Genomic DNA, 13,557 nt, shown 5'->3' on the forward strand with positions numbered 1-13,557 from the left:
TAATATTTTATATTATAAATAAAAGTGTTCAATGAAATGTTTTCAATAACAACCCTCATTTCATTGTATTTAAAAATAAACTAAAAATGTTAACCACCAGCACATTATTTTCTCTACCTCCCTTTAATTTTATCAGATTTTAATTTAGTCGGTTTATTACAATGCCTGCAATTTAATAGACTCTTTCATCCAAGGAGTAATGTATTTCTTACATCATAAAATCAATCAGTTGACTGATAAACAAATAAACCATTCAGCATCAAAAACTACTTGGAACTTGAAACAGTGGTTTGTACACATAGGTAAATAGTTATCTTTGTATAAAATGCTTGAGTCACAAGTTCATAGATTTTAGGGGTTAAATTGTAGACTGACATGATTCTCAGAAATTGACAAAAAATAAAGAATTTCATTTTATACAAAACAGCCTTTAGTGTTTAGACTACTTCATTCAACATCACTATGCCAGAATTTCCAGAGATAGCACTTTGATGAGCATTAGTTAAGTAAGGTAGAAAGACAGTTGCTGATAGACTGCTTGCCTGGTGGTCCGAGTTCTGGACAATGATGTTCCTATAATATTGTGTATGGAATCTAACAATGATTAACTTTTAAGTCAAGTGTTATTTCCCTCAGAAAATACATAATTACCAAGGATAGGTGTGCTAATTTATGAAAGGGAGGAGACACGGATAAAGAGAATCTGGGATACATCCTCCAAAGAGAGAATTGCAGTAGGAAGGATACTGAAAAAAAAAAATTGGCAAAGTAATTAAGGACACTTCCCAAGCAAGGCTGGAAATCCTCATAAATGTTCTATGCTTTATATTCTTTTTAAAAAGATTTTCCTTTTTTTTTTTTTTTAGATTTTATTTATTTATTCATAGAGACACAGAGAGAGAATGAGAGACAGAGACACAGGCAGAGGGAGAAGCAGGCTCCATGCAGAGAGCCTGATGTGGGACTTGATCCAGGGTCTCCAGGATCACGCCCTGGGCTGCAGGCGGTGTTAAACCACTGCACCACCGGGGCTGCCCTAAAAAGATTTTATTTATTCATGAGAGACAGAGTGAGAGGCAGAGACATAGGCAGAAGCAGGCTCCCCTCGGGGAGCCCAGTGTGGGACTCAATTCCAGGACCCTGGGATCACGACCTGAGCCAAAGGCAGACACCTGACCACTGAGCCACCCAGGCACCCCTATGCTTTATATTCTCAATTTATTTTATTCTAAAGGTTTCATGAGGGGTGCCTGGGTGGTACAGTGGTTAAGCATCTGTCTCTTCGTTTCACCTCAGGTCCTGATGGCAGGGTAGTGGGATTGAGCCCTGTGTCGGGCTCTGTGCTCAGTGTGGAGTCTGCTTGAGATTTTCTCTCCCTCTCCCTCCCCCTCCCACTTGTGCTGTCTCTCATTCTCTCTCTCTCAAATAAGTAAGTAAAACTTTAAAAAAGACTTCATGAGACATGAAGATGGTTATCATTATTTGACTTTTCATTGTTCTTTCCTAATTTTTGATTCTTTGTGAAACATAAATCTATTTTTGAGGTAATGACTGTATTAAAGTTACATTGAACAACTATTTTAAGATTAAATAAAATAGGAGAATGCACTTTCGCTGGAAAAATTGATTAAATCCAGTTTCCCTAGTGCGAGAGTTAAACAGAAATGATTTTAAATCAAATTCGCCCTGAATAAGGGGTCTGCTTATAAAACTTGGAATATCCTTTTAAAGTAGAATGTTTATTATACAGTTTTAGAAAAATATAATACATAAGCCAAGGTGTTAATTTCCTTAATGCTGAATGTTCTTACATATTGATACAAAGGTAAACAAGTCAATTTAAAAACAACAGTTTAGGGATCCCTGGGTGGCGCAGCGGTTTGGCGCCTGCCTTTGGCCCAGGGCGTGATCCTGGAGACCTGGGATCGTGTCCCACGTCAGGCTCCCGGTGCATGGAGCCTGCTTCTCCCTCAGCCTGTGTCTCTGCCCCTCTCTCTCTCTCTCTCTCTCTGTGTGACTATCATAAATAAATAAAAATTAAAAAAAAAAAAGAAAATCTTAAAAACAACAGTTTATTTGAAGTGGAAAAACTGATTGCTAACTGTATGCAAAGTTCAAGTTCAGTTATAATTGAACAAATGCAAACTTCTAAAACTGAGAAGTGAATTTTTTTCTTTCATATTGCCAGGGATGAAAATATTGTTTTGGGCTTGAGAAATCTGCAGTCTCAGGTAGCATCAATAGGAGTGTAAATTTAGTGATACAACCTTTTTTGAGAGCCATTTGGCGGGATGTATTAAATTTTAACATGAAAATTTTGCTTTTAAATGTAAATTATACATCTTTTGATCTTCTAATTCCATTTAGACATTTATAGTTTTTATACATGTGAACAAAAATAATCATTGTCATATTTTTTGTAAATAGCCAAAAGCCCACCAAAGATCCGTCCATGAGAATCTGGTTCTTTTATATGTTAGGGTACATCTCTGCTTGCATGCAAATGTTCATAGGAAGGATATGAGTTATATATGCTCCTAGAAAGAAGTCCAAGGTAAATTGTTTTGTGCAAAAACAGCAAGTTAGAGAACATATATAATATAATCCCATTTGCCTAAAAACCACAGGGAAGTGGGAAAGTAGAGGAACTTTTTATCTGTTTATTATTCTGTCCCACATTACTACTTTGCTTTGCTTTCTTCTTTCAGCCGTCTGCCTTCCGCTCAGGTCTTGATCCCAGGGTCCTGGGGATGGAGCCCTGTATTGGGCTTCCTGCTCAGCAGGGAGTCTGCTTCTCCCTCTGCCTTTGTTTCTCCCCTCCACTTCCCCCCGCTCATGGTCATGTTCTCTCTCTCTCTCTCTCTCTGTCTTAAATAAATAAGATCTTAAAGAAGATAGTTGACTAAAGGAGATTAAGGTGCCCCTGAAGTCAGAAGAAGATGCTTACAAACATGGGCACACCAGGTCCAAGAGGGAAGAGGGCTTTAAAAACAAAAGTTAAATGTACATTTATTTACAAAACAAAATGAAAAACACCAGCCCATACTTATATGTAGCACTTTTTCATCTTTTCTCATACTGTCTCATTTCATTGCTATTAATGAAGATGAAGGGCAAGTGGAGAGGAATTAAAGGCACAAGATGAGGCACCTATTTTTGAAGCTCTTTTGCAGGATGGATCCAATTCCAGATAACTCTTCCAGTTGTAAATAGCAGTGACAAGAACCAAAAGTATTTTGCTTCACATCATGTAGATGTCAGTTACATGATGAGAAAAAAATAAAATATTCATGCTACAGGAAAGTGGCTTTTGCAGACTGGAAAGCAACTCTGATGCACTTAGAAATGCTTATTTCAGGGAGATTTTCTGCTGTTGGACTCATGGAACTGAAAGAAAAAAAAAAACAGATGAGAAGACTCAAGGCACTGAAAGAAAAAAAAAAAACCAGCCTGTCCTAAAGGTTGTTTTATTTATTCCTCTTATATTCCTATCAAATTTTCTTGCAAACTCCTTTGGAGGTTAAAGTTTATTTTAGAAAGGCAGTACCTTGGTCGAAGCTGCTTTTCAATAAGGAGGAGGATAGATTCAACTGCCCTCGTCCTAATTGCTTTGTGAAGCCTTCCCTTCTTCCTAATCTCACTGTAGTTTCTTAAGAAATGAGGCACTTACATATCCCAGGGGGTTAAATGGAGATTTCTGCTGCAGAGGATAAAGTAGGGAGTTTGCTGCATTAATCATTGAATAACATCAATCACACATCCACTTGGGCAGTTAAATTTCTGTTGAACAAAGTACAGAAGTACCTGGGGAATGTCTCCCTCCTCATAAGTGGTGTTATTAGACGTCTGTCATGAAGGCCTTGTAAAAATAGATGTTGGGGTGCAAACAAAATCATTTTAATGCTAACACAATGCTAGGCACATAATGACTAATAACCTATAAAAAATTGAGTAAATAAATTACATTCCGAAATAAATTACTGTACCACTTCCCGTAAGAGTCTGTTAATCACCTTCCTACTCCACACTTGTGTGCTCATTGCAGCAAGGATGATCTTTCTTAAGCACCATTTTGATTTTTCAGACCCATTTTCAAAAACTATAATAAGTCAAAAATTTTACTCAGGTAAAATCCATATTGCTGATCCATGTTGAAAAGGGTTTCTAACAATTGGTCCCTTCTCCCTAATTTCCCTTTTAAAAAAATAAGTCAATCAGAGGACAATCATCATGCGGTTTCACTCATACATGGAATATAAGAAATAGTAAAAGGGATTATAAGGGAAAGGAAGGGAACTGAGTGGGAAAAATTAGGGAGACAAACCATGAGAGACTCCTAACTCAGAAACAAAGGGTTGTGGAAGGGGAGGTGGACAGGGGGTTGGGATAACTAGGTGACGGGCACTGAGGAGGGCACTTGATGGCATGAGCACTGGGTGTTATACTATATACTGGCAAATCAAACTTAAATAAAAACAAATAAAAATATAAAAAATATTGTGCATTCATATTATCTTTGCTAGCCTAGAACACATGTGAATCTGCTTCATAATTTGCCTTGCCCCATCCAAATGCTACTTCTATCTGCAATGCCTTTTACTCTCTTTTTTTTACCATTCCAGATCAATCCCACTCTGGTCTTACTGTCATTTGTCATTCTAGCCAGCTTTGAGAGATGTAAGTACAGGGCAGTGTATTTATAATAATAAAGTTCTGGAGAGTTTTATTTCTGTTTTACATGACTTCATATCAATTCAATGCAATGTTAATGATCTTTAGTGGAATATTAGCACATTGGAGGCAAAGCCTGGTTTTATGACTCTCTTACTCTCATACAAGAGGCTTCATGACCTTTCAAGGGTCTGATAACATCTTAGAAAAAGACCAAAGTGACTTCCTTTGAAAATAAAAAATATTGGGACACCTGGGTGGCTCAGCAGTTGGGTGTCTGCCTTTGGCTCCAGGTGTGATCCTAGGATTCGGGATCGAGTTCTGCATTGGGCTCCTTGAAGGGATCCTGCTTCTTCCTCTGCCTGTTTCTCTACCTTTCTCTCTCTGTGTCTCGCATGAACAAATAAATACAATCTTTTAGAAAAAAAATAAAAAATATCCTATCGGTGGGTCATATCAATATCATATTGAGTCAATAATGAAAAAGGGTCAACTAATTGCAAATCAATCTAAAACTATAATGAAATTCAAATATAAGTCCCAGCTTTAATAGAATTTGTTTTTGTTGTTTTGTCAGAGCATTAAAAAAGCATAAAGTTCATTTTGAGAAATTTAAAAAAATTTATTAGGGAGGATTTACCATATCAGTTATTATACAAATATTTAAAAGCTAGAGTAAAGTTATGGCACTGGTAAAGAAATAGATATATAGATTAATAGAACATAACTGAAAGTTCAAAAGTGATCCTTGTATGCAAGGAGAATTTAGTTCTTCCTAGAAATGGCATTTTGTATCAGGGGATAAAGGATGACCTGTTTAATAAAGGGGGAAATGTTTGGTTAATCACTTGGGAAAATAAACATTTGGATCCCTATAATATAACAAAATAAATACCAGATGGATTAATAATTTCTAAATAAGTTAAATAAAACTAAAACAATACATAAAAGTGTTAGTGGATATCATAGGCTATTAGTGGATATCATTTTTCTACAGTCTGAGAGAAGAGAGAACTTTCTAAAAATGATACCAAAGATAGAAAATGAAGTCTTGATAAATTTTAAAAATTCCACATAAAAATACCACAATTAATATTTAACGATAGTGAAGTGACCAAAGAAAATATTTATAATATATAAGGCAGACAAAGGCTTAAGTACCCAATATTTAGTCTTCTAAAATCTAATGTAAGAGAATGCTTTGATAGAATAATGGGTAAGGAACTTAAAAAAACAACATGGAATAAACACAAATGGTAAACAATTTTTTTTAAAGTTTAACCATTCTAGTAATCCAAAAATCATATTTTCGGCCCATCTGATTGGCAAAGTGAAAATGAATGAGATTTGGCAATATATCCGAAAAACCTTTAATAGGCTATATATCCTGAGGTGCCTAAGTAGCTCAGTCAGTAAGCGTCCAACTCTTGATTTCAGCTCAGGTTCTGATCTCAGGGTGGTGACACAGAGCCCTACATCCAGCTCCATGCTCAGAAAGTGGTCTATTTGAGACTCCCTCTCTCCTTCTGCCCCCCTTCCTCTCTTTCTCTAAAATAAATAAATAAATCTTTAAAAAATAAAAGGATATATCCCATGACTTACACATTCTATTGGAAGAAGTAGGGAAGGGACACCTGGGCGGCTCAGTGGTTGAGCATCAGCCTTTAGCTCAGGTCATGATCCCAGGGTCCCGGGATTGAGTCCCACATTGGACTCCCCACAGGGAGCCTGCTTCTCCCTCTGCCTGTGTCTTTGCCTCTCTCTCTCTGTGTGTCTCTCATGAATAAATAAAATCTTTAAAAAAAAAGTAGGGAAATATAGGCACAAAGGAATGCTTATAGCAGCTGATCATTACACCAAAATATTTGGGAAAACGTGTTATTTGGAAAATCCCAAATAATAAAGCTTAAATGAGGTAGATATTTATTTTCTTGCCATATAAATGAAAGTCTTAAGATAAAACAATCCATGGCTGATACTGCAACTCCATGATTAACAGTGACGCAGGTTCATTCTATCTTGTCTACAATCTCTTAAGATGAGAATTCCACCTTGTGATCCAAAATAGCTCTTTGATCTCCAAGCATTTCATCCATACACACAGGAAATAGTGTATGAAGATACCCTAGGACAATAAGAAGGAAGAAAAGCACAGTTCTTTTCTTTAAGGATATGTCCTGGAAGTTGAGCATGACATTTCAGTTGGGTCACATGGCCACACCTAAGAGCAAAGCAAACTGGGAAATCAGCCTTTATTCCAGACAGCACCTACCAGCTAAAAACTAGGAGTCTTGTCACTAAGGAAGAAGAGAACGATGGGTTTTAGGGGACAAGCTGCATTCTCTTCCATATAACCAAAATATTGACTCATAAATGGTTCAACAACAAATAAGTTATGGTTCATTCAGACAACGATGTGCTATATCATCGTTAAACTGATGGTATGGCTCTACAGTTTTTTTTTTTTTTTTTGGCTCTACAGTTATTAACATGGAAAGAGATGCCCAATATATTATTAAATGACAGAGCAGGTCATGAAATTGTTTTTATGGTATGATTCTATCATCTTTTCTGTATCTATCTAGTTGCCCTTTCATATATTTCATCTATTGATTGATCGATCAATCTGTCTTAAAGTGCTTTTTAGTTTTTAAAGTGATAGGATTTCTAAATTTGTTGGTTTTTAAATTTCTGATGATGGTGCATTGTGCTATGAAATGTGCTGTGTATGAAATGAATTCTTTGGTATTTGTTGTGACTGGATTGTGTCACTTTCTAGTAATTATCGGTTTTCCATAATTATTGGGGGCAGGATTCTGTATATGTTCATTAGAGCTAGCTTATTAATTGTGTTGTTCAAGACATTTTATACTTCCTAATTAATTGTAAGCTTTCTATATCAGTTTCCGAGAGATGTGTTAAAAATACCTATCATGCTTAGGTCATGATCTTGGGGTCCTGGCATTGAACCCCAGGTCAGGCTCCCTGCTTAGCAGGGAGCCTGCTTGTCTATCAGCCCCTCCTTCCACTTGTGTTTTTTCTCTCTCTCAAATAAATAAATAAAATCTTAAAAAAAAATACCTACCATGATGGGGGATTTAATAATTTCTTTAGTATATATATCATTATTTATCTTTATAAATATTTTAAGGCTATATTTTTGGGGGCATGCAAGTCAGCATTATTATATTTTTTTGGTGGTTGTTCTTTTTATTGTTAATGATAGGCTCTCCCATTTTTTAAGTAGCTTCCATGTCCAACGTGGGGCTTGGACTCATGATCCTAAGATCAAGAGTCCCATGCTCTACCAACTGAGCTGGCCAGGCACCCAATGGTAGCCCTTTCTAATACCTAATACTATTGCCTTAAAGTATTTTCTATTAAAGATTTTATTTTTAAGTAATCTCTATACCCAGTGTGGAGTTTAAACGTATAACCCTGAGATCAAGAGTTGCATGCTCTAGGACAGCCCGGGTGGCTCAGTGGTTTAACGCTGCCTTTGGCCCAGGGTGTGATCCTGGAGTCCTGGGATCCAGTCCCACGTCAGGCTCCCTGTATGAGGCCTTCTTCTCCCTTTGGCTGTGTCTGTGCCTCTGTGTGTGTGTGTGTCTCTCATGAATAAATAAATAAAATCTTTTTTAAAAAAAGTTGCATGCTCTAACACCTGAGCCAGCTAAGTTCCCCTATTTCCTTAAATTTTATTTCATCTGATTAATACTGCTTTTTTGCCTTCATTTGTTTAATATTTGGTGTATTTTTTCCATAATTTTACTTCGCATTTTGGGCATTCTTCCCTTTTATGCTTGCAAAGAGCATACATATAGGATTTGTATTTCAATTCAGATAATTTCTGCTATTTAACAGCTGAATTTAATGTTTCCACTTATTAGGATTACTGATGGATTTATCTCCACCATCTTATGTGTGCTATTTAACATTTTTTTTCTTGTTGTTTGGGTTTTTACTGATTCCAGTTGGATTGATTTTGTTCCCTTTTCCTTCTTCAGTGTTCTAAAAGATACATATTTTATTTCTGTTAGAGGCTACCCTTAAATTTTGAATATGCTGCATTTGACTTAAGAAAGACTACATTTATTTATTAAATTTTATTTATTTATTCATGAGAGACACACAGAGAGAGAGGCAGAGACACAGGCAGAGGGAGAAACAGGCTCATGCGGGAACCCGACATGGGACTCGATCCCCGGTCTCCAGGATCATGCCCTAGGCCGAAGGTGGCACTAAATCGCTGAGCCACCGGGGCTGCCCAAGAAAGACTACATTTAATTAATAGCTCTGTTCTCTCTTCTCCCATGTTATTGTTGTCTAGTTTATTAGTTTCATTTGTTTTGTTTTTTAAGATTTTATTTATTTGAGAGAGAGACAGAGATAGCAAGACAGCATGAGCAGGGAGGAGAGGAAGAAGCAGGCTCCCCGCTAAGCAGGGAGCCCAATGAGGGGCTTGATCCCAAAACCTTGGAGATCATGACCTGAGACAAAGGCAAACAGATGCTTAACCAACTGAGCCACCCAAATGCCCCTGGTGGCGCCTATTTTTAAAAATATCCCCAAATTAGCCTTCATTATTAGAGTTGTAGAGTATCCCACACATAGCACTTCTCTTCCTCTTTGAAATTCAGAACCAATATGGAGAAAGAGGGGGAGAAAGGCAGGAATTAGAGGTGGAAGATGAGAAATATAATATTAGCTTTATTTCAGATAAAGCTGATAGAGAAAATGATTTTAGATCTGTGGCCAGATGGACTTGCTGATACTTTATTCCTGAATTAGATGGACTTAGCCCCCCATGGCACAGTGAGACAACAGCAGGTCTCCCTAATAAGGCTGGTTATTCACCACCTGGACCCAGGCAGACCAGAATGTTCCTTCTGTGGAGGCAGGCAGATCTGAAAGGAGAGAGAATAGCGGGGCTGAGCCAAGCATGGTGAGCTGTGCCTCCTAAACTTTCCCATTCTCCTGCCTTTGGGTGGAATGGTTAAGTAAGCAGAAAGAAGTTATGAGTGTTCTTATGTTAGCACTGTGGAGATGAGAGTAGAATTTCTTTCAATGGATATATGAGTGGGAAGTAATTGTTTCTCTAACAATTATTACTATTACTGCTGTTCTTGTTAATATTATTTTCTGTAGTTCCTGCTAAATGCTGATTTCCCATGAAGCTAATATTTCAGCTGCAGGACTCTTAACTTGATGGACCCTCCCCAGGCTATGAAACCAGGAAGAAGCAACACCCCAAGATAGTGGAAGAATGTAGTCTTGCTGGTCTGGAGGTCATTTCTCATCCTAGTGGTGGTCTTGGAGCTGCAGGAGAGGTGGGTGGACATTGGACAACAGTTCCCAATGGAAGCCTGCACTCCGTGGGTCCCATGGAACATCAGAATCTTCCTCAGTGAGAAGAATCTGACTACGACACTGCTTGGCTCTTAGCTTGAGGGTCATGTGACTTGGCACACACCACTGCTGAGAACTGCCCTGGCAAGGTAGGGGTGGGAGGGATGCTAGGTGTGGTGAAAGCCAGCCGACCTGAACAGCTTGCTCTGACAGTGAGATCAAAGGGCTGGAGTTATCTGAAGCCTTCCTCCATTACCAATAATGAATGTGAAGCTAAAATAAATTTTTCTAAACTATGACTGACTTTTTTTTTTTAAAAAAGAATAAATTTTGGCCAACTGTGTTAGAAGACTGATGTGTCTTTCATCCTCTTTACATAGGACAATATTTAAAAGTCCTTGTCACATTAAGAGATGAGCAAAGAGTATGCAGTCAAAAAATGTACAGAATGAAATGTATTATAGAAGAGGTGAAATTATAACAAAAATAATTAAAGATTGTATTACATTCCTGGATTTTGTGAGTTTTTGTAGCATGTAGCTGCAATTTATTTATTTGTTTGTTTCAAGTTTTTGTTTAAATTACAATTAGTTAACACACAGTATAATTTTAAAATACAGCATAATACTAGTTTCAGGTGTAGAGTTTAGTGATTCATCACTTACATACAACACCAGTGCTCATCACAAGTGCCCTCCTTCATCCCCATCACCCATCTAGCCCATCCCCCACCCATCTTCCCTCCAACAACCCCCAGTTTGTTCTCTATAGCCAAGAGTCTGTTTTATGGTTTGCCTCCCTCTCTTTCTTCCCCACCATGTTCTGCTATTTAAATTTTTATTTGTTGTGATTTCTGTTCTCATTCTAAGGAAATGTAAACTTTTTTTAAAAAGATTTTTTAAAAAAGATTTTATCTATTTATTCCTGAGAGACACACAGAGAGAGGCAGAGACATAGGCAGAGGGAAAAGCAGGCTTCTTGCAAGGAACCTGATGTGTGACTTGATCCTAGGACCCTGGGATCAGGCCCTGAGCCACCCAGGCATCCCTTTTTTTAGATTTTATTTTATGACCAACAGACACATGAAAACATGCTCAACATCAGTCAGCATCAGGGAAATACAAATCAAAACCACAATGAGATACCACCTCACACCAGTCAGAATGGCTAAAATTAACAAGTCAGGAAACAACAGATGTTGGTGAGGATGCAGAGAAAGGGGAACCCTCTTATACCGTTGGTGGGAATGCAAGGTGGTGCAGCCACTCTGGAAGATAGTATGGAGGTTCCTCAGAAAGTTGAAAATAGAGCTATCCTATGACCCAGCAATTGCACTACTTGGTATTTACCCCATGATACAAATGTAGTGATCCAAAGGGGCACCTGTATCCTAATGCTTATAGCAACAATGTCCACAATAGCCAAACTATGGAAAGAGCCCAGATGTCCATTGACAGATAAATGGATAAAGTAGATGTGGTATGTATGTGCGTGTGTGTGTGTGTGTGTGTGTGTGTATATATATATGTATAGTGTATATATATATGGTATATATATATGAATATTAATTACTCAGCCATCAAAAAAGTGAAATCTTGCCATTTGCAACCATGTGGCTAGAACTAGAGTGTATTATGCTAAGCCAAATAAGTCTGAGTAGACAGTGTCATATGATCTCAGTTATATGAAATTTAAGAAGCAAAATGGAGGATCATAGGGAAGAGAGGAAAAAATAAAACAAGACAAAATCAGAAAGGGAGACAAACCATAAAAGACTCTTAATATAGGAAACAAACTGGGGGTTGCTAGAGGTAAGAGGAGTGGGGGATGGGGTAACTGGGTGATAGGCATTAAGGAGGGCACGTGATGTGATGAGCACTGGATGTTATATAAGACTGATGAATCACTGAGCTCTACTTCTGAAACTGGTAATACATTATATGTTAATTAATTGAATTTAAATAACATTTAAAAACTGGTTAAAAAAAACACAAAAAATAAATATTTTAAGTAATCTCTACACCCAACATGGGTCTGGAACTCAACCCCAAGATCAAGAGTCAGATCCTTCACTGACCCAAGCAGCCAGGCATCCCAGAAATGTAAACTGTGTACCTAATTTTCTATTAATACTTTAGTATTCCTTTCTTAAAATGTGTTCCCCAAATTATGCAAGCTTTAGGTGCCACAAAACATGGGTCCGCCTCTGTTTTTTTAATTTTAATTTTAATTTTAATTTTTTTAGTAGGGGTGAGGCAGAGGAAGAGGAGAGAGAGAACCTTAAGCAAGCTGTACACCAAGCACAGAGCTTGATGCTGGCTCAATCTCAACGACCCTGAGATCATGACCTGAACTGAAATCAAGAGTTGAACACTTAACCGACTGAGACACCCAGGCACCCCTACCCATTTTTTTAGTTTTACAAAAAGGTTTGCCAGTTTCTTTGCTTACCTCTCCTCTGTGTTTCTCATATCTTTTCTGGTCTTTTTTCCTTCTTACTCAAATACATCTTTTAGTGATTCTTCCCGTGAATGTCTGCTAATGACCCTACTCATTTCCTCTCCCTTCAGAGGCCACTCTTATCCTAAATTTACGATTTATCACTTGTTCGTTTTCTTAGTAGTTTTACAAGAAAAATAAATTGTTATGCATGTTTTAAAACTTAATCAGTGGACTAATGGTGAATCTATTTTTCAATTTGTTTTTTCCACTCAAAATTATGTTCCTTAGATTTTACTAAGTTGTTGAAGATAGCTATAATTTATTCCTAATCTTACTGTATTGTATTCCATCATCCACATTTTACCCATCTTAACTGTTAATGGACATTGGCTTATTTCTAGTTTTTTACTAGTAGGCATAAAGCTACTTTAAGCATTTTCATAAACACCTCCTGCAAATGGATAGTTTCTCTAGAGTTTATACTTACGGGTGGAATTGCTAGGTCATAGTGTATGGATATCTTCATAAAGCAAAATTGGTTTCCAAAATGACTGTACTAATTTACATTCCCATCAGTACTATATGACAAATTGCCTTGTTGCACATTGCTGCTGATGCCTGATAGTTTTAGGCTTGAATATTTGCCAATTTTTTGGATATGTAATGGTTCTTCATAATAGAATTAATTTGTGTTTTTCTGATTGGTAATAAGACTGAGTGACATTTTATACGTTTATTGCCATTTATATTTTTTATAAAATGCTTGTGCAGTTCCTTTGGTCTTTTTAAAAAAATTGGTTTGTTTTTGCTCATTAATTTATAAGAATTCTTTACATAGTCAGGATACTAATCCCTTGATAGTTAACATATTTAACAAGTATATATTGTATATAAAAATATATTTAGCAAATCTCCTTCTAGTCTGTGGCTGATCGCTTCATTCTCATTATGGTGGCTTTTGATAAAATGGATATAGTTATTTTAAATGTAGCCAAATTTGTCAATTTTTCCTCTGTGGCTTTCAGTTTTTATTTCTTGTATAAGAAAATGTTTATATCCTTGATATCATAAAAGTATTCTCCCATATTGACTTCT

The 13,557-nt window shown here is 37.0% G+C and overlaps 1 long non-coding RNA gene across 8 annotated transcripts in view; it reads left to right on the forward strand.

Moving 5' to 3' along the window:
* Positions 1 to 12,684, forward strand: part of LOC144314199 (uncharacterized) — a 32,299-nt gene extending 19,615 nt beyond the window's left edge. The window contains exons 3-5 of one of the 8 annotated variants that reach the window (XR_013380031.1): positions 4,623 to 4,677; positions 9,820 to 10,001; positions 12,266 to 12,684. This is a non-coding gene — a long non-coding RNA (uncharacterized LOC144314199). The remainder of the gene's footprint in view (positions 1 to 4,622; positions 4,678 to 9,819; positions 10,002 to 12,265) is intronic. The other 7 variants (XR_013380018.1, XR_013380030.1, XR_013380023.1 and 4 more) reach the window with 7 other exon arrangements.
* The last annotated feature ends 873 nt before the right edge of the window (positions 12,685 to 13,557 follow it).

The sequence above is a fragment of the Canis aureus genome, chromosome 1 (assembly GCF_053574225.1).
Source record: "Canis aureus isolate CA01 chromosome 1, VMU_Caureus_v.1.0, whole genome shotgun sequence".
Lineage (NCBI taxonomy): Eukaryota > Metazoa > Chordata > Mammalia > Carnivora > Canidae > Canis > Canis aureus.